The 21,322-nt window shown below is 39.6% G+C and overlaps 1 protein-coding gene across 4 annotated transcripts in view; it reads right to left on the reverse strand.

The window, feature by feature from the left end:
• ldb2a (LIM domain binding 2a) overlaps positions 1 to 21,322 on the reverse strand; it is a 115,344-nt gene that overhangs the window by 43,338 nt on the left and 50,684 nt on the right. The window lies entirely within an intron of this gene.

Here is a 21,322-nt window from a genome sequence, read left to right on the forward strand (position 1 = left end):
TACCATCACTCTGTCTATACTTGCAACTGCATAATTTATAGACTCCTACTCTTATACTGTATGCAGCATATAATGTACAGGCTATACATTATATGACTTTTCTGCTGCTAGTTTCAATGTATATGCATTATACAACAGCTTCTGTATAGATACTACCAGAACCACTCCCTTTTCTAAAAAGGGATAATTAGCTTGTTTGTTTCTTGCCATGAGGTAGATGAGAAGATTGATGCTACTCTTAAATCTGTCAGTTACTGAGCTGGAGCGGTGAGACAATTAGCTTAACTTAGCATAAATACTTGAACCAGCAGGAAGCAAGAATCCTGGCTGTGTGCAAAGTTCAAAAGCTCTTAAACCACAAATTAGGTTAACGTTTTATCTACACACTTGTGTTTGCATACAGATTAAACAAATCAGATACAGTCTATCAATTAATAAACTTTAGATGGGCATTAAGCATTGGTTTTGGGGACATCTTTGCTTTTACTTTGGCAGGAAAACTGGGGATGGAGACAAAAAATGTAGGAGAGAGTGCAGGAAAAGAACATGCAGCACATGGTGCCAGACTGACAGTCAAACTGGATCCAGTGCTCAGAGCATATGGAGGGTTGCTGTATGAACCCCAACCACTCGGCATTCGGGTCAATCCACCAGGCACTATGTTCGAACTTTGAACAGAGCCAGCTTGGATGATTTGCTTTTCTTCAAACCTCACAATAAGGTAATCTAATCAACTCCTGGCTGAACACATGTACAGCGGTATCAATTTTCTTAACTCATTTTCAGAGAGAAAGTGGGAAAACTGACAACTGTTCTTTTAATTTGATGACTATGAGCATGGATTCCTTCAAAACCATTTTATAATTTCACAAAAGAATGCAAACCTCTTGGATATCACATGCGTAAACCCAAGCAATCACCCAAAACCTTTGCTTTGTTGCTTTGTTTTAATTTGATACTATCTGATATCACCGCTCTGAATGCTATAAATACTCATACACCAGCAAAGAAGGTGTGATCAGACTGTGAGATAACTTCAAATTCAAATTCAAATTCAAATTTTATTTGTCACACACACACAACCATACACAGTATGGCATGGGGGTGAAATGCTTGTAGCTGTACAATGCCCGACCATTAAATGACAGAAGAAAAGTTTTACAATATTTACAATTTACAGTTTACTACAAAAATTTACAAATTAACTTAAGAATTTACAGTAAAGAATGTGCAAATAGCAGAAGAAATTATAAAGATAAGGATTATAAATTATAGGAATTATGGATTATAGGAAATGTGTGGTGACGTGTGTGAGAGTCCAGTCTTATAGTGACGTGTTTGGGAGAGTCCAGTCCTACACCTGGTTCAGGCCCCGAATAGCCTGGGGGAAGAAGCTCCTCCTCATTCTCTCTGTTTTGGCCTTAAGGGAGCGGAAGCGCTTCCCAGACCTCAACAGTGAGAAGAGTCCATTGTTGGGATGGGAGAGATCCATCATAATCTTCCTAGCTTTGGACTTGGTGTAGATGGACAGCAGGTCAGGGAGCTCTGATTGAATGATGCGTTCGGCTGAGCGCACCACCCTTTGCAGATCTCGTCTGTCCTGCTTGGTGCTGTTCCCAAACCAGGTGCAGATGTTTGCCATCAGGACGCTCTCGATGGTGCAGGAGTAGAAGTTCTTGAGCACCTTCAGTGGCAGATGGAAGTCTCTAAGTCTTCTGAGGAAGAAGAGACGCTGACGGGCTTTCTTAACCAGGGTGTTGATGTGACAGGACCATGACAGGTCCTGAGTGATGTGGACACCCAGGTATCGGAAACTGTCCACTCTCTCCACTGGCGTGCCACTGATGATGAGGGGTTTGTAATTCCTCGCCTGCTTTGTAGTGAAGTCCACGATCAGCTCCTTAGTCTTGCTGATGTTTAGGAGGAGGTTATTCTCCTGGCACCAGGTCTCCAGGTTCCTAATCTCCTCCAGGTAGGCCGTCTCGATGTTGTCGGAGATCAGGCCCACAACAGCAGTGTCGTCAGCAAACTTGACAATGGAGGTGGTGTCTGATGTGGCTACTAGGGGTGCAACGATATTCGTATCGATATTGAACCGTTCGATACAGTGCTTTCGGTTCGGTACGCATATGTATCGAACAATACAACATTTGTAATTTCTTTTATCAATTTTCCTTCTGACGATGCTGTCTGTGTTGAGCGCTCAGTGAATCTGTGTTCGACTACTCCGCCTAGGCTGCACTGTCGAGCGCAGATCCACTGAGCGCTCAACACAGACAGCATAGTCAGAAGGAAGAGCGTAGGGCACCTCCCCCACCCTCATTCAGTTCTGGCGTTTGGAATTATTTTGGTTTTCATGTGACGTATGACCCTGAAGGTAAGCGAGTCATGGACTAAAGTAAAACAGTATGTTGGATGTGCCATGCAATGCTCAATTACATTGGTGTGAACTAGTGTGCTAGCACAGTTAGCTCGTTAACGTGTTGGCCGTCTAGCCCCATGCACGGAGCGATCGGCGGTAGCTCGTTAACGGAGATTTGCCGTGTTGTGGCGTTAAGGTCATTTCAACGAGATTAACCTGAAAGCACTAGTGGGAACACAACGAATATGATTGCACATTTACGCCGACATCATCCTAGTGCAAAGACAAGTGGAAGCAGACAAAAAAAAGCAAGCATGCTACTAACTTTAGCCGAGTCATTTAGACAGCTGTTAGCACATGATTCTCCTTATGCTGCTGAGAATATAGCCCAGAAGAAGCGGATAGTATAGCTTTTATTTTGGAAAGAGCCATTTCTCTGTAATAAACTCTCTTTTCCAAAGATGAGTGATTCCTCAATCAGATACAGGGCTTGCAATATCGCTAGCCCGACGTCCCGGAGCTAGCGAATTTTTCAGTCGGGCTACCAAAATCTATCTCTTCCCTGCCCGTCGGGCTATTGTAGGAAAAATATATGTCAATGCTTTTGCATTCTTTCAGAAATGTAGCTGGGTAATTATGTCATTGGCATCGGTGAGCCACTGTCAATATGTGACATATTGAAATCGCGTTTGAATTTGCGCTTGTTTTTTTGCTTTCACTTTGCAATCGTGTGAACTGTGTATAGAGAGCGACAGCACTGATCTGTGAGTGATGATAATTTGTGCACCAATTCCTCTGACATCGTCTTATTAATCGTTAGCTTACTATGCAAACATGACAAGTGAAATCTCCCGCAGCAAGCTTAAACATGTGAGAGGTTGATCGCGCAGAGAATCGCTGAGCTTATGTGAGTGAGTGTGTAAAAGCATTTCAGTTCTGCTGAGCCAAATAAGACAGGTCAGGGTGAAGAAGTGACAGCCAAAGAAAAGCTTACCACAAAACGGAGAAGTTATGACAAATCAGACTATAAGGCAAAAAGAAAGTGCAGCTTTATGGTTTCATGGACAAAAGAATTTCTGTGGCTGCAATATGACGAGCTAAATAACCAGGACTGCACATAAGTGGTCCGCAGGTGCGCATTCGCTGTCAAAATAAAAAACACGCACAAGGGTTAGGGTTAAATTTAAAAACTGTACTTTTGAGTTAAAATATATATTTATAATTTTAATAAATGACAAATTAAAAATGCATGAACATTTTTTGTATCGAAAAAATATCGAACCGTGACACCAAAGTATCGAACCGAACCGAACCGTGAATTTTGTGTATCGTTGCACCCCTAGTGGCTACACAGTCATAACTTTACTTATTAACAATATGAGTGTATTTTTGTGGGACCAAGCTACTAAAGATATATGTTTGTACTTATTTAAAGATAAATATAAGGTACAGATAGAAGACACTGGTTACATTACTTGTTACTGGGCTGAAATGTGATAAAGAAATTTTCTTTTTATCACAAAGTTCTGTGCAAAACTACGGACAACCTTACAGCTTCCGTAGGAATTAGTAGCAGACAGGTGCTGCTGGTCAACACGATTAATTGATTATCAGGAATTGTGACCAGCTCTGTAAAAGCAGAACTATTCCAAACCTTCTCGGATTACTTTTGTCTTTGATAAGAAGAAAGCATTTACTTATATTATATATTTAAAATTCTTATTGGTTGATGGTTTGGTGTTATTTGTCTTATCTAGTTCATAAATTTTTTTTCCAAAATTATACTTTCTGTCTTTTGACACAAAAAGGAAATAGGTTCATTAAACATGCACTAAAAATGCATCCAAACAGAGCATGCATTCGTTTATATGCAGTCTCGCTGTAGCTGAATGGCACTTGAACAATAATCCTACACAAATGATTTTCAATATTTTAGCAGTTCTGTAGTGTATGCACTCTTAAATATATGCGATTGAACATCAGCTAGGAATCGAGATAGGACATATAGTATATAGTTTAACACAAATTATTGATTGTCCTGAGATGTAACGATTCACTGCTTCTGGACTGGACAGACTTCTATTCTCTTTCGAAACAATATCAGAATCCTTCACTCCTCGATGGAGTCTGATTGATTGATCGACTCTGATCTTTCCTTTAAGCAAGTGTCAAATAAATCTTCCAGTGCATTGTGGTCAGTTCAATACTTCCAGCAATCCGAACACTGAAGACTATCTTCAAACAGCAGACAACACCATACATTTTCAGTTCACCTCTTCCGAGTACAGCACTTTATATAATACACTGAATTTTGAATATTCCTCATATGAGTGATACTGCTCAAGAGTTTCACAGACTTTTCAGAATAATAAGCTTCCATGACTTAGTTTGGTATTAAACTGAATTATTAAGATGGACAACTTCTGCGGTGCAAACTTTCCACAGAAGCCTAAAGAGACAATGAACAGGCTGCATGATGAAAACTGGAGGAGGAGTCACGGAGGGAGAAAGTGTCTTCAGTGTTTTATAGCCCTCAGGCTTTGTCTGTAGCTGAACGGCACTTGAACAATAATCCTACACAAATTATTTTCAATATTTTAGCAGTTCTGTAGTGTATGCACTCTTAAATATATGCGATTGAACATCAGCTAGGAATCGAGATAGGACATATAGTATACAGTGGGGCAAAAAAGTATTTAGTCAGCCACCGATTGTGCAAGTTCCCCCACCTAAAATGATGACAAGGGTCGGTAATTTGCACCAGAGGTACACTTCAACTGTGAGAGACAGAATGTGAAAAAAAAATCCATGAATCCACATGGTAGGATTTGTAAAGAATTTATTCGTAAATCAGGGTGGAAAATAAGTATTTGGTCAATAACAAAAATACAACTCAATACTTTGTAACATAACCTTTGTTGGCAATAACAGAGGTCAAACGTTTACTATAGGTCTTTACCAGGTTTGCACACACAGTAGCTGGTATTTTGGCCCATTCCTCCATGCAGATCTTCTCGAGAGCAGTGATGTTTTGGGGCTGTCGCCGAGCAACACGGACTTTCAACTCCCGCCACAGATTTTCTATGGGGTTGAGGTCTGGAGACTGGCTAGGCCACTCCAGGACTTTCAAATGCTTCTTACGGAGCCAATCCTTTGTTGCCCGGGCGGTGTGTTTTGGATCATTGTCATGTTGGAAGACCCAGCCTCGTTTCATCTTCAAAGTTCTCACTGATGGAAGGAGGTTTTGGCTCAAAATCTCACGATACATGGCCCCATTCATTCTGTCCTTAACACGGATCAGTCGTCCTGTCCCCTTGGCAGAAAAACAGCCCCATAGCATGATGTTTCCACCCCCATGCTTCACAGTAGGTATGGTGTTCTTGGGATGCAACTCAGTATTCTTCTTCCTCCAAACACGACGAGTTGAGTTTATACCAAAAAGTTCTACTTTGGTTTCATCTGACCACATGACATTCTCCCAATCCTCTGCTGTATCATCCATGCGCTCTCTGGCAAACTTCAGACGGGCCTGGACATGCACTGGCTTCAGCAGCGGAACACGTCTGGCACTGCGGGATTTGATTCCCTGCCGTTGTAGTGTGTTACTGATGGTGACCTTTGTTACTTTGGTCCCAGCTCTCTGCAGGTCATTCACCAGGTCCCCCCGTGTGGTTCTGGGATCTTTGCTCACCGTTCTCATGATCATTTTGACCCCACGGGATGAGATCTTGCGTGGAGCCCCAGATGGAGGGAGATTATCAGTGGTCTTGTATGTCTTCCATTTTCTGATGATTGCTCCCACAGTTGATTTTTTCACACCAAGCTGCTTGCCTATTGTAGATTCACTCTTCCCAGTCTGGTGCAGGTCTACAATACTTTTCCTGGTGTCCTTCGAAAGCTCTTTGGTCTTGGCCATGGCGGAGTTTGGAGTCTGACTGTTTGAGGCTGTGGACAGGTGTCTTTTATACAGATGATGAGTTCAAACAGGTGCCATTCATACAGGTAACGAGTGGGGGACAGAAAAGCTTCTTACAGAAGACGTTACAGGTCTGTGAGAGCCAGAGATTTTCCTTGTTTGAGGTGACCAAATACTTATTTTCCACCCTGATTTACGAATAAATTCTTTACAAATCCTACCATGTGAATTCATGGATTTTTTTTTCACATTCTGTCTCTCACAGTTGAAGTGTACCTCTGGTGCAAATTACTGACCTCTGTCATCATTTTAAGTGGGGGAACTTGCACAATCGGTGGCTGACTAAATACTTTTTTGCCCCACTGTATAGTTTAACACAAATTATTGATTGTCCTGAGATGTAACGATTCACTGCTTCTGGACTGGACAGACTTCTATTCTCTTTCGAAACAATATCAGAATCCTTCACTCCTCGATGGAGTCTGATTGATTGATCGACTCTGATCTTTCCTTTAAGCAAGTGTCAAATAAATCTTCCAGTGCATTGTGGTCAGTTCAATACTTCCAGCAATCCGAACACTGAAGACTATCTTCAAACAGCAGACAACACCATACATTTTCAGTTCACCTCTTCCGAGTACAGCACTTTATATAATACACTGAATTTTGAATATTCCTCATATGAGTGATACTGCTCAAGAGTTTCACAGACTTTTCAGAATAATAAGCTTCCATGACTTAGTTTGGTATTAAACTGAATTATTAAGATGGACAACTTCTGCGGTGCAAACTTTCCACAGAAGCCTAAAGAGACAATGAACAGGCTGCATGATGAAAACTGGAGGAGGAGTCACGGAGGGAGAAAGTGTCTTCAGTGTTTTATAGCCCTCAGGCTTTGTCTGGTTTCTATCTCCTCTGTGTTAGCTGGCTTCAAGGAGAAGACTGGATAATACAGTGCATGAGGCTTACATTTCCCATTGCATTACACATGCACTGTGAAAACATGCAAGATACAGATTCTTCAATACTTAGATGAATTTTATAGTTTGGAATCATGCAATGAAAAGCAATTACTTCTATGTTTTAACTCTTGATTGTGGAAATATTACCTATAATTTGTTAATTGCATAATCTTAGTTTATTTGAATGTAATAAACTTTAATTTCACAGGAGCATCTTTGGCAAAACAAACCATTCTTATCAGAAACACATTCACACCAAAACTTCTGCAGCTTAGACTTTCTTTTGTCTCAGAACTTCTACCTCTGCAACATCAGGAAAAATCCCACTCCACCTCCCCACTAAGAACCTAAAATCCTGCTACAGGTCTGTTTCCATCAAAATGCACTGCAATAAGTCAGGGTTTAAAAAAAAAAGGGTTCTCCTTCTCGTATCAGTGTTTAATAATTATGAGAAAGCCTTGACTCAACATTCAAAACAATCTTCACAATTTCACCAATTCAAAATCTCCATTTCAAAAATGGCAAACTCAAAGGCATCAATTTTAACGTCACACAAAATCAAAGTAGTTAATATTTACAATTTGACAAAGTAGAGCAACTTAATAATGTGGGAATTCTAAATCAAAACTAAAAAAGATTAATTAAAATTTTTGTTGATCCAGTAATCTTTAATAAACTAGTCTTTTACTTCTAAGAAAAGCACAATTACAGTCACAATTTCTTAGGATGGATACTTTGCAGGATGTGGAAAAACAGCTTTATTTTAGCACTTGGAAGAAATAATCTCAGTAAAAAAAGAGATATTAATAAATGGAATTTACTTAAAAAAAATAAAGCAAGACTGTCTTTAGTGGACAACTTGATATGCAGATCAGATATTCTGTATACCACCAGCAAAGAACAGCTGCATCTAACAGCCTTTACTTTCACTTGGGATAAAAATTACAGCCTCGTCTTGTAACTGCAGAGCTCAATATTGCAGTTTCAGTTACTTCTTGAGCAGCTGTGCAATCTGCTGAACGACTCACACCATCTTCAAAACCACATCTTGGCAACACATTCCCTCTTAAAGAGCCTGCTTTTCTTTCTCTTATTTTTCTAGTTATAGATTTTCTGTTGAACACTGCTACTTAGTTTCAGCACTGCCCTCCTTCAAACGTATGTACACATACACACCTGAGAGCAGCTCTGCAACCACTGGCTTAATCCAAACATCGCCATGCAGTTCCACTTGAGCAACTTGACTTGCTCAAGGGCACAGCCAGTAGTTACTGGAGGGGAAAGTGATTCTCATCCACTCAAATGCACAGGGAATCTGAACCAGCAACTAACAACTGCACTTGAGGTGCTTTGTCCAAATATTCATGTCCCTTTTGGATTTTCTTTTCCTTAATATTTTTGTGAATTTTTCTTCATGTGCCACTTGTACTTGTACTGTAGCCCATCAGGTAAAGGCTAAATAGTTATACTGTTTAGAGTACAATACAGTTTCCCCTCATGGACAAAGACAGCTATGGCATATATGGAAGACAAAGTAGTTTTAGTGGGCTTCTGAAAACAGCCCTGATAGAAAAAATTACACATGCTAGTAAGACAATAAAACAATATCCCAGAGATCCAGTTTGCATGACATACTTTAAATATGCTTTTAAATGTTTTAATATCAGCCACGTTAACTTCCATCAGACTTTCAACAAATAAGATAGCATTTACTAAAAGCAGCTGCAGATGTTGTTCTTGCTAAATGTTCAAATATAGAAAAAAACACCAACAAAAGAAATTGTGAAAAATACATTACTGGTTTCTAACTTGAGAATTTGTCAGAGGATATTATTTCCACTGTGGTTTTTGTGGCAATAATCACCAGATTAACAGTAGAAATATTACTTACAATCTGCAAGTAATCTAACATTAGCAACATCTTGCTAAATGGTGCTGCACTTTATTCAGCTGAATTTGAAACAACTTCCACTTCCACGGCTTCACTGGACGACTATTGTTATTTTGCTGGAGCCTTCTGTACTTGCATCCCGCTGCGTCATTGGAATGGCCTCATTGAAATGAAAGATGAGGCTATGTTGTTTAAAGTAGGGCTGTATGCTGGCCCGAATGCTGCCTAAATTAGTGATTCCCAACCAGGAGTACTTGTACCCAGGGGACCACTTTTGGAGTTACCAGGGGGTACATGGAAAGATTGCACTGAAGGGAGGCTAATTTGAAAAAATGAGCATGATTTGGTTGTGGAAAAATACACCCACATATTGTATTTGCGTTCAAGAGGATGCAGAGGATGCAGCGAAGCTGAGCTTAAGTGAGATTACTGTAACAAGTCCTAATAAAGTACCAACTGTTAATGTATTTTCCAAAAGCAGGGAGAAGTCCACTCTTTCTAGCTTACAGTAATGGATAAATGACTGAAACATCCAACTTCTGGCACTCCTAAGTTGTAGTTTTGAGATGGGCATGTCATATATAACTTCTAGATGTAAATCTGTGCAAATAAGCACCTGCATTTAAGGGTGCATGGGTTCTTCTGATGAGATATGTTAGATTAAAAAATAACTAAATCAGACCTTAATGCATAAATCCATACTCTTTTATTTTGTTTTCTTTCTAGCATCATTGGTTTCAGCTCTCTAATCCTGGGAAGTGTTAGTGACCTGCTCTACCAGCTAAGCTATGCAGGACTGTTAAATAACAAAACAATCCAAAACACACATAAATCCTGACTTTGGGATTATAAAAAGCAGGCATGTTGGGATTTTCTTCAGCCTCTCGTTCCTTGCCTAGTGGAACAAGTCTCTCTGTTCCTCCGCATTTTCCTGCCCGTCAAATCTCCATCATTAGAACACTGGAGGAAAAAAAAAATCGGGACAGCCACATTATCCAGCAGCACATGGCCTCTGATTTCAAGCAGAAATAATCCATCTTAGAGTCAACACTCTGTTGGCTAGAATTATGCTCTTTCTCTCCTTCCCCCAGGGCGGGTGGGTGGTCAGGAGGAGGTGGGGGTGTGGGGTAGGAGGAGGGGAGGTGAAGCCTGGGAATAAAACTTCATTTAGAAGTGAAATGTCCCTAAAGACAGTGGCTCAAGAGGCTCTTGAGGTCAGACCTGGATGGTGGAGTCTAAAACGAGAGACGGAGAAAGAGAGGGCGATGGGGATGATGTCGGCGGTTGGGTGTGTGTGTGTGGGTGGGGGGGTGCAGAAGGGGGGAGGAGACAGGGGGAGGGTGTACCCGTGACTGGCATGTTTTTCAAATTCGATAAAGTCAGGCATGACTAAATAACACATAAAATGTTTGGCATCGTGAGCAGTGGCTGAGGGAAGAGGAGGGAGGGAGAGCGAGCTGCTGGGTCCGCTCGGCGTGGATGACTGTGTAAATGATGCTCTCTCGCTCTCTCTCTTTCTATCACTCGCACTGCACCCTCTCTCACTTCTCTCTCTCTCCCTGTATCTCGCTCGCTCCCTCGCTCGGTCTCTACCACGGTTGAAAAACAAAGTACGTCTAGCAGTGGAGCTGACTGCTAATGCGGAGGAGCTCTGAGGAGACGAGGGGGAGAAGGGTAGAGGGGGTGTGTAGGGTGGGGGTGGGAGGGGTGCGTTGGGTAGAAGGATTGGGACAGAAAATGAGCAAGGGATGAAAGAGAGAGAGAGACAGAGAGAGAGAGAGAGCGAGAGGGAGAAGAAACTAGGAGGGAAGATGAAAAAATAAGTGCTTGTCAATGAGGAAAAGAAGACCCACTGAGGGGTAATAGGAAGGATAGGCAGCAAGACAGGGTGAGACAGAGAAATAGACAGAGGGCTGGGGGAGTTGGGGGGTGGGGGGGTGCTCAGGTGATACGCAGATCTGCTTCTTGCACACCCCACCAAACCATGCAGGAGTTTTGGTTGCGTCTTCTCAACCAAAACTGTCCTAATAAAAACCAGCGTGCATAGCCTGGAGTGACAGAGTGATAGATAAGCATGTAATGGTAGTCATGCTAGCAAGTCTTGGATCATTTCAAGCACAACAGTCTTGTGTTTCTCCTCAGACAGGTTCTAGACTGAGGCTCAAATATTTTCTAGCCTCCCTTACTCAATATTTACATTGTAGGCAAACACTTTAGCCGAGCTGCTGTACGTCAACAGGCCTAATTGTTGAGCTTGAGGGTGCTTTCAAGGACATCGTAAAAGGACATGTCAGGTCCTTTTTGTAGTTCACAGAGTTTCCTTTAATCTACTATGTTTTTATGTACTTGTGTTGTTCTCCATCTCAAACACAAGTTTGGTAACAGGCATGAAATCAGATATAATGTTCATTTATGCCTTTTTACTCACTTTTTTTTCATTAAGTAATCAAACATCTAGCTGCTCTCCACCACTGTTCCTGTGTAGTCCTGCTACATTTGGATAGGTCCCTGGAAGTTCCCTTCTGACTACTTGTATATGCAGATTTGTGATTTCACTCTAAACCTCAAATGTGCAAACACTGAATTCTGCATCAGACGGATCAAACTTCAATGTCCTCTTCAATGGCTACGACTGCAGTGGTGAAGCCCGAAATTTAGGTGTAAGACGAGTTCTAGCAAACTATGTGATAGAGCAGGGCGATATGACCAAAAATATTTATCACAATATACATTTGAAAATTTGCGATAACGATATAACTGACGATATAATTGACACTAGAGAAAATACTTTACAACTCCACAACTTTATTAGTGCAAAAAAAACAAAACAAACATCAATGTATTTTCACTTAAACAAGCAGCTGTTTTTTATGTGCATTAAAGTTATATATAAATTTAACAGTGCAAATTCAAATTCCTCGCTGACAGTTTAACCAAAAGGCATTTCCAGTGGAAATTGGCCGACATATCTTCAGCATAACCATGTATAATATCCACAAAACTTAAAACGAGGTTATACACACAATACGGTAATATTATGTTGAAGCACAGTATGTATCACTCCGCGAGGCTCCTGCCTACGATAGCCGTAATGCTCCGACAATCCATCAAGTGGTGCGGGTTCGTAGCTTAGCAAAGTCGTACTAAAACATTTGACAGATTTTCGAGCGCCGTGTACGACATAAAATCGTTTCGAGGTCAGTAAACACAACCAGGATTCATACATAAGGTACACGGGATTATAAGGGGCCACTGTCGATTTTCAGAAAAATCAAAGGATTGATTTTTAAGTGTGCTGTATTTTCCAAAAAACACTGTAATAACAACGGCCCACTAGCACGCTCTACCAAAAATAGTGCTTTGTTGTGTATCTGACGGACGAAAGCTAAATCAGTTCCACACCACTGAAGTTGCAGCATTTTTACAAACCAATTCTAGTTCATCCGTTTCTTTCCCCCTTCTCATTCTCCGTCGCCGCCATGCTTTTTCCGCCATGTGCGTATGAAAACAAAGGCTCTGCGCATGCGCGTTTTATGCATATCCTATCGTGATATTTCATTTTCTTATCGTTGCCCAACATTATAACGGTATTACCGTGAACTGTATGATATGGCCGAGCCCTACTATGTGAGCACTGTAAATTCATACTCCAGGGGGACTGAATTCTAGGTTAGGACAAAACAGGACAACCAATGACCAATCTAGGCATAGCAGAGAGACTGGTGCAGCAATTCACAACGAGATGACCTTGAAGAGGAGACTGGTCAAATAAGCAGGTTCCTTTTTTTTTAGTATTTTACTGCATATCAAATATTAATTCAATAAATATCCAACAAACTATAAACTGCCAGAATTTTCTTGGATTTTCATAGACTGTTACTTTAAAGACACCACCGTGAGCTTTGAGATATTTTGATTGACATTTTTAACTTTTTAATAAAAAATTAAAAAAGAGAACTATTATATAGCATAGGTATAGCATCGCCACAGATCAAGGCAATTTCTTTATCCAACACTCTTACATTATGTAAAGTTACAAAAGAAACAACATTCAAATTTGAATTAAATATATATAAGAAAAAAATCTTTGAGAAACTGGACCCCATAAATGTTTGTTTGTTTCACGTAATAAACACAAAAGGTCACAGCTGAAGAATCTGCACGAGCTTTGCTGAAACACAACCTGTAGAGGAGAAATTCATAAATAAAAAAAACATTAAGAAAAGAAAAACAATTAAAATATGTTAGTCAGAGGATGAAGGGGAAAGCCCACGGGGACACGAATGATAAAACTGTGAGCTCCAACATTCACTACTAGCCCCGTGTTCTAACCCCCTGTTGAAAACTCTAATATTTATCTTTTAACAGGCAGTCGCCAACAGAGCACAAGCTTTACAAACTTCAAATAACCGCAAAAGACGAGAAAAACTTTCATGGAGCCCAGATGAGATGAAATACATTTGCCAATCTTATTTATTTTCCCTTCCTCTTCACCTCTCCTTCTCTATTTCTCTCTCGTCTTCTCCTTCATGTGTTTTCTTTTTCCTGCACTGTGCTGATTGGCCCGTCTTCAGTCGCGGGGCACTCCAGAGATACAGATTAGCTGGCGCTTGTTTGGGCGAACACGAAAAGCAGCATATGTCTCTCAAGTAATGTGTACCCAAACATGCAATTTACAAATAATTAACGTGGTGTTAATTAGTCACATTAATTCATGCCACTTTGTTGGGATTGTTTCCCCCCGTTGGTCCCCAGGACTCCTGCCAGCACCATCAGCCAGCGAGCGCGAGTTCTCTGCTCCAAAGCGAGAGTGGGGCGTCAGAAGAAAGATCCACTGGCTCGAGTACACACACCGGCAAACGCATTCACACATAAACAGCACAAGAGGGCACCTGCACATTCAGAATCACACTCAACAATGAATAAAACTGTGACAAATTAAAAGAAAACAGCGAGGGGAACTGGTGACTTGGTTCTGCTGTAAGGGGCACTTTTTTTAAAGTTAATTTGGATCTACTTCGAGGGAAGGCTAACTGAAAATCACACCGAGCTGTTGGCACAAAGGGCTCACTGAATAAGTATGAAAATGATGTGAATCATATACTAAAGCTTTCACAATCATCAGACCTCAACCAAACCTAACACCTGTGGTAGATTTTGGCCCACTGTGTTAAAGAGGGCTCTCCACCACTATCATCGACACATCTTTTGTAAGCTCTTGTTCTGGGGTACCTTTAATTTGTTAGTTGTCTAATTTTGCAAACTAATATTCATCCTTTTTTAAGAGACATGTGCTGACTAATGAACCCACACAATGTGTGTTTTCTAAAATTTTATAATATATATATATATATATATATATATATTGTTATATACATATATTTCTATATATTTCCTAATTCTATATAATTCCTAATCGCTGCTTGAGAGAGCATTTCCAGCAGAGGGAAGGTGTACATATGACTGACTAGAAATTGTGTTTGTGTTAATGGTTAGTGACAGAGCACATCATCCACTGCAACAGTGTGGCTCAGCAATGTGTTTTTAACAGTTTTTGGACAACACTGGGGCTCTGTGGCACAGACAAATGAGATAGATCAGGCTTTGGACACTGATGATATTTGCTATTATAGGTTTTCTTTTTGTGAGAGTTGTTGACAAATGAATCAAGAGTATCTATACCCCTTAAAATCTTTTAAGGCCAGGATTTTAAGACAATTTCCAATTCAGCAGTTTCAGCACAGACAGCAAAACGATTTTGGTTTTTTTTGATAGATTGCTGTGTCAAAAAATCTCTTTTTATTAAGTAATTGCATTTTGAGATTGTGACCTAAATAAATCTGACACCGTGGAATTATTTTAACATAGAAAAGTCAAACTAGAGCCTGAATGTGGTTGTGTGAACTTTTACTACATTTTTTTTGTTAGTTTTTCCTCAATTTAAGTTGATCTTTAAACAAAAGAACAGAGTTCTCGCATGCCCTTTGTTCCATCTCTGAGAAATAAAAAGTATCACATCTTGCAGAAAACTCCTTTTTGTATGAAATTTTACATGTTTAATTAATTAGGACAACATACACCTAACATCCATCTATTGTAAGTCACTTAAAGCTGGAATCAGCACCATGTAAAATGTTAAATATTAAATCAATAAAATTAAATCAAGCTAACAGATAGAGGTCTGTGTGTGAGATGGGAAAGAGCAAATATTGTCAAGTTTGAGTCAAAGCAGCCCCAGAATTTCATGCAGAACCAATCAACAAGTATCAATCCCATTTTTTCATCAAGTTGAGAGTAAAATGCTGGAACCGTGGTGGGCTGAAATAGTAATAACTACAAAAGAGAATGCGACAGACTGTCACTAAACACCCATCATGTGGCAGCGAACACAAGAGGAGTTCTCCTCTAAAAGAAAGTCATTACCTGGATGTCATTACCTAAAGTTCATTGTTCACTATCTGCAAAATACTGACAATCTACTGTTTTAGAGTGTGATCATTCATAGGATTTGAGCTACTTCTAACCTTTGAAAAGTACAATCATTTTATGTCTAATTTTGCGCTATCAATCATTTTTGCCAGAGGGGATGTTACTTTTTTTTTAGCAGGATTATACCCAGACCACTCAGACACGGCAGAGTTGTTTGTCCAACCTGTCCACTCTAGATGATGACTAAACGGCATATTGGTGGAGTACTGCTCACAGAATGAAGCCAAATTAAGAATTGGGGGAGGAGAAACACAAGAAAGTCGGGAGTACTCAGTGGGCGATTATGCAGCAAACGCAGCTCTCCGCAGTGCAGAAAAGAATGGAAATGAGAAGGGGAGAGCAGGGAGAAATTGTGGATGATCTATAATGTCTGTATCTTGCAAATATTCATCAGACAACCGCTTCCTTGTTTGAGTTGTGCTCAACGGACAGGGAAAGGTTCTTTATAGAATCAGAGGTTAGGGTTCAATTCTCTGTGTGGCTCAGTGGAGAGACAAGGACTCAAACACTTACAGGGTGAAAAGTTCAGTTCCCTGTGTGACTTCATGCAAAGGCCAAAGGAATTAATACAGCAGAGATTTGGCCACTTTAAAGAATCATTTCTTTGTGCTACAGATATTATCTGTAATAACGAGAGGAAACGGCATATTAAACAGTATTACAATATTTATAGTATTTCATATATAGTACAAGTTTCTCATCCAATCCACTGCATTACTGCAAAATATTCTATGGACTGAGACATTTTTATTCATTCCATTTATTTAATTAGTTAAACTTTCTAATTTATCTGTTGTCACTTCTCTTATTCTGATGCCCCGCACATCAGGGTAGCAAACTTAAGTACCTGAAAATGTGACATGAAAAGGTCCGGGCCATTAATAGTATTTTACAAAAGTCTACTTTATTTACCTAACATGCATTGTGTCATATTTTTTTTGCAGTTTATTTATTTTTACTTTATTTTACTGTTACCACAGGTATATGTCCAACACAGTATTATTTTGTCCTTTACACACATTCAAATTACACTGGGAGCTTTTCAGAAATAGGGTGTTTAATCTGCACAGGGGCTTTTATTGTGAAAACTGACCGGATTCTTAATGGTTCTCCTGTGTCTGACTTCTTTATCTGCTCTGAGCAGCTTTTGCTTTTCTTTTTTTAAGCTGTCTAATGCTATTTTTGTGGTCTGCTCATTAGGGAAAGATTGCAAGAATCAACAATCTGAATTAAAGTATCCAAAAGGGAAAAAAGAAAACAAGCTGCTGGACAAAGCCATGTATACAGCCTTCTAGGTGGCTTAGCTAAGACTGAAAGAGAAGGAAAAAAATGATACAAAATGATACAAAATGTAGCCAGTATGCAAATATTTAATAAAACAGTATAGCATAAAAGACCCCACTGGCTATAAGCATTTATGAACATGTAGCGCAAACATAAGCCGACATTAGGGATCACAGGCAGACGATAATTTATTGAAAGCACTGTACTGTTTGAAGCATGTGTTTTCCCAGTGGACTATCTTTACACTTCAGCTGCACATTTTTACATTTTAAGACACTCTCTCTCCTGAGTGATTCCAATCCCAAGTGGTTAAAATGACATGGATTTAATGTCTCTCTTGATAATCTCTGGCCTTTCAGTTACCCAATGATCTCGGTAACCTCGGCCAGACACATACCTCATAACCCATACATAAGGTTAAGCTAAAGCAAACAGATTATGGGACCTGAAAAACAGAGTAGATCAGCAGACTCGCGTATCGATTTTCTTCAGCCTGTGACGTGTGTACAAACTAGTGCTTGCTTAGACCTAAGGTATGTGCTGTAATCAATAAGCTAAGCTAAAAATACTATTAAAATCGATTATTTCCCCTCAGTGTAAGCTACTGTTGATGATTGGTGAGGGAAAAAGATGCATGGATGAAAACCAAGCTGACATATTGATCCGTGAGCTTAATCGATGGTTGAGGAGAACCTATGCTACTTGCCAAACAAACGTCTGTCTTCATTGACTCATATTTCTATCTAAATGCCCATCATGAGCTACCATTACTGAGTCAACAAGGAGGGGTATTAGATCATTGGCAAACTGATTAAGTCAACTCAAGTTAACTGTATGTCAAACCTCTGACAAACAGCATTCTTGCAAAGTGCTTCAAAAAGGACAGGAACAGGGAGAAAAAGTGATAACATGCACAGCTGTTTAATACTCACATGCTGATAATACAGAGAAGTGACATTCATAAACAATGTTCTATCCGTAATGGGGGGGTTTCACTCCACTGTGAAAGATGCACAGAACAGTCCTTGTTTCCTGCATCCTAAAGTTTAGCTCCAGAGACTGACAAACAGCTCCTCAAGAAAGTTGAGCTACAGCTTTCAGTTTGTTTTGAGGGCATCAAATCCCCTAGTGAGACAGGTCTCATATCCAGCTTGTCACATGGAGTGACATTTAAATCCACTGGTTCAGCTTATTTTTTAATATGCAGGGTTAAAGTTGTGTTTCTTTTCCCTAAACCTAACTAAATAGTTGGTATTACATAACTTAGGCAGATGGTGAAGGAAAGACTTCCTGGCTTACCAACATGCGAGTTACTCTCCCTTCTACTGATCACTGCTCAGGCAAACTGTGACATGAGCACAGCCCATAAGCACTATTCTCCTAAGTGATAGCTGCAACAACACAGAGAAAATTAATGCATCACAAGTGGTGGTATACAAATAGAAGAAATCAAAAGAGTTGTGTAGGTTCTCGGTCATCTAGGTCATGGTAGAAGGTAAAAGAAAGCAACTGGAGCCAACAGAAAAAAAGCAATTGTCGGCATTTCCCAAGTTTGCTCCAGAAGTATTGTAACAATCTCTGTCCGAATTATTTGAGAATGTTGGTGCTTCTGCATTGGGTTAAAAATGCCCATAATGAACAGTTAGCTTATGCACTCATGTCTCTGCCGCTGCCACTGAGTTACAAACCTAGAGAGGTGCATGATATGCCAAATCAATACCAAAGCATAGTGCATGCAAACATTGCAATAAGCATACATTGCCAGTAATGCAGACAGTAGATCTTTAAAACTGGACTCTCCTCTCTGTGCATCCAATATTGCAGTATATGAATTCTACCTTGTGTGTATCTCTGCAAGAGCAGCAGCCTCTGACACAGGAGCAATATTTGACGCCCTGCAATGACAACACTGAAATCCCAAGACTATTGGTCAATAAGGGCTGCTGAGGTTTTCTCCAGCAACACTTAATGTGAGATTCCAGATACTATAGAGCAGCGGTCCCCAACCTTTTTTGCGCCACGGACCGGTTTATGCCTGACAATATTTTCATGGACCGGCCTTTAAGGTGTCGCAGATAAATACAACAAAATAAAACTAGTACCAGTACCGAAAAAAAGAAAATTTATTCATAACACACCTGAAAAGGCCAAGGAAAACCGAGTAAACGATAAAAACCATAAAAACGATAACAAAATAACGCTGAAAACCGATAAAAACCCTGAAAACTATACATTTCACACCTGAGCCTCAACTCTCGCGGCCCGGTACCAAACGACTCACGGACCGGTACCGGTCCAAAGCCCGGGGGTTGGGGACCGCTGCTATAGAGAGTTTATAATGTCCATATCTTCTTGCATCTTGCAAAGTCAAAAATTTCCAGAGCCTTCAGATTACCATGAATGCCACTTTCAATTATGGTCTCAAACTTCAGATGGACACTTCTACCATTTCTTTGTATCGTAAGAAAATTAAAGGAATATAGTTCCTTTGCACTGGGAAGATAATTCAATGAAACCTGATCATGTGTGATACATATGTATCAGCCCCTATAGCAAATATAAGACCAGATTTAGCCAAATTAGCAGTTTCTATCAAAGTTGCTGATGTTTTCCTCTCTGTGTGCTCATGTTATCTTGATGAGCCACAACAGTTAGATACATCTTGATCCTTCAACCATGGTGTGAAGTAAAATATGTGACTCTTTTTGAAATTACATTATAGCAGGAGGTTTTTTTTTAACTTTAAAGAGCATATGACTCCACCTTGCAGGTTGCGGAAGGACACCTTTTGATTTAAATTTGCTCACTGTGTGGTTAGAGATAGATAAATACAACATTTCATCATATTAAACCCATTTTTGTACCAAATTTTAACCCATCTTAAGGTGTAGACACCAGCACACATTCTGTATTCATTTATTCAGACAGGCACCAGACATTGATTAACTTAAATGTGACTAAAGGTAATAAAAACAGCTTGCTCAACCATTATATACATATCCATATATCTTGGATCCTGAGAAAGGACAGTCTCATCTTGGCAGTTGTACTCAGTTAAAAAAAACAGTTTATAGCACCAGAAAAAACTGTCATTGCTAAATATTCCCACTTACTTTTCTAACTCAGACCAAACCTTCTTTTAGCCTTGGCACAAGGATTTTTCTTTCCTGTCTAAGTCTTGTGAACCAAACAATTACTTTTAGAAGTCTGTTTCTGTCTGTTTATTACTACATATTTATGCTCTAAAGACCAAAACCTTTACAGCTTGAGCTTCACCCATAACATTTTGCCAGTAAACAAGTTGTTATTTATCAAATATAGTACCCTTCCAATGTTAGCCTTGAAAAATTGGCAGACACCCCACAAATTCTATTCACAATTTCAATTTTAAATCTCAGCATATTTTTGCAGCATCCCCAGAATCTGTGCACACCAGTACATTTGGTCACTCCCACTGACTGTAAATCCAAATCTCTGATTATTTTATCCAGTAATAAAGTTTTGAATTTTTTGTTTACTGAACAAAAAGGAATATAAAATAAAACGCTTTGCTGATTTTAAAGCTGACTTTAATATTAAGTTAACTTTTTAATGAATATGTTTCACTTTTCTTTCTTTTCTTTTATTTATTTTATCCCTCAGACTAAGTTAGCTAAGTCTTTTCTAACTGACAAGTATGCAGCGCTTGACTGCTGTAAATAAAGACAAATATTGTTGTCTTTTGTCGTCTGTCTTTGTTTTCTCTTGTGTACCAAAAGTACCGAACTGTGACTCAACAAGCCTTATACTGAAGTTGGTACATTGTTAGACCCTTCAATTACATACTTGCAAGAATAAAAGCAAAAATTCACTATGTTCTAAATACAGTAGAGAAAGGGTTAAAACACCAGCATATATTTGAGAGGAATACAGACACATACACATACTAAAGTGCATGAACACACACACACACACACACACACACGTGCGCACACACACGCTCATGCACAAACACACCAGAATGTGGGAATCACTGCCCAGAACATGAAATATTCATCAGTCATAAAACTTTAATTCTCTCCCTCTCTCTCTTTCTCTCTCTCGTCATTTTGGGGGCTGGTGTATTCTATTTTGTGAGGTAAACACTCACTCGGCTGCTACAGAAAAAAAAAAAAAAAAAAAAATCATAATCATAATAATAGATTTCATTAAAATTGCCCAAATGCACAAGCCAAAGCACGTCATTAAGACACCGCTACATTTCAGATGCAGGAAACCACTGTTCACGCGGTTCAAAATTACATTTCAAAAGGGAAAGCTGCTGGTTGGCAAAGCAAGGAGCGGTCCTCGTTTAATACTGTGATGCTGAGTTTTAGAGGTCCCCTGTTATCAAAGATATTGTCACTCAAACCAAGCTTCTCAAACACAGATAAAGGGAA

Source organism: Aulonocara sp. 'chitande type north' Nkhata Bay, linkage group LG2, assembly GCF_057382095.1.
Source record: "Aulonocara sp. 'chitande type north' Nkhata Bay isolate Kocher_YH1m ecotype deep benthic linkage group LG2, A_spYH_male_GT1.1, whole genome shotgun sequence".
In the NCBI taxonomy this organism is placed as follows: domain Eukaryota; kingdom Metazoa; phylum Chordata; class Actinopteri; order Cichliformes; family Cichlidae; genus Aulonocara; species Aulonocara sp. 'chitande type north' Nkhata Bay.